Source organism: Chrysochloris asiatica, unplaced genomic scaffold (assembly GCF_000296735.1).
Source record: "Chrysochloris asiatica unplaced genomic scaffold, ChrAsi1.0 scaffold00500, whole genome shotgun sequence".
Classification (NCBI taxonomy): domain Eukaryota; kingdom Metazoa; phylum Chordata; class Mammalia; order Afrosoricida; family Chrysochloridae; genus Chrysochloris; species Chrysochloris asiatica.
In genome coordinates this window covers 464,257-465,553 of record NW_006409018.1, presented here as the reverse complement: position 1 = coordinate 465,553, position 1,297 = coordinate 464,257, and positions in this window count along the sequence as shown.

Sequence of the window (1,297 nt, the reverse complement as noted above, 5' to 3'; positions counted from 1 at the left end):
AAGTGTGGTTAAATTGTCTAACACACTTGTACAAATCACAGGGGTATTAACTTACATGATTGTTCCTAAGTGCTGTCGAGGGTTTCCAAGGAGCAGCTGGTGGATTTGAACTGCTAACGTTGATGGTTCACAGTCCAGTACTGATCCACAATACCACACAGAATACCACTTATACAGTAACCAGGGGTAACAAAGTTTTCACACATCCATGAAAATATTTCTAAGTGGGTTATAGCATTTAACACACTAGGGTTTCTGAAACAACTTGTTAGATGTAATAAGAGTCTTAAGAACAAGCTTTAGAATAATTTCAAATTCAGTTAAATAAACAGGTTCCAAGTGGACTCGCCATTCCCAGGTTCCAAGACTTGGGGCTGTCAGGAGACTAATTCATTCAGCATAGAGCACCAGCGTGTAAGGTGAGGTGACGCACCATGATGCCACCACTCAGGACCCACACAGCCTTGTCAGGTCCTACAAACTCTCTCCCTGTTCTTTAACCCACAACACAGTGTCAACGGCGGAGATGCAGCACAGAGAACGCTGGGTCTCAGCCTCCACTGCAAGAGCTCCTGCGTCCTTAGACCCTGGTCAGGAGACTCATTCATTCCGCACAGAGTACCAGCGCCCACGGCGAGGTAATGCCCCAGGACACCAGCTCTTACATGAGAGCCACACAAGGAAGTCGAAGCCAGGCAGTCATACCTCGGACACCTTCACAGGTACGGAGAAGTGCTCAGCTGTACCTCCTAGGACTCAGTCCCTTGCCCTCCCTCTGCCACCTTCTTCCTTCACTGAACAACCACAGTTCTGCGGCACACGGCAGCTTCTCCACAATTCATATCTAGCCCCACCCACTTAGGGTCAGAATAACCCAGTTCTCTGTGGTGGTGGTGGTTATGTGCCATGGAGTCAGCTCTGACTCACAGCGACCCTCAATACGGTTGCCCAGATAGTGAATCTTTACAGGAGCAGAAGGCCTCATCTTTCTACCGCGGAACGGCTGGTAGTTTCAAACTGCTGTTCTTGAGGTTCGCAACCCAAAGCACAACCACTACACTATCAGTTGTTTTTGTTAAGTGCTGTCGAGTCGATTCCGACCCATTAGGACTCACCATTTTCTGTAAGTCTAAGGGAAGGTCGTGTCTAAGCAAGAGTCACTTCAGGGTGGTGGATGGAAGTGGAAAAATGTTTGTTTGGTCCATACACCAGTCGACCCAGTTGAAATCCTTTCTTGTATTTTTGGATGTGTGAGACAGTCACATCAGGTCCTCAGCTACTTGGATGAATTCAGTCC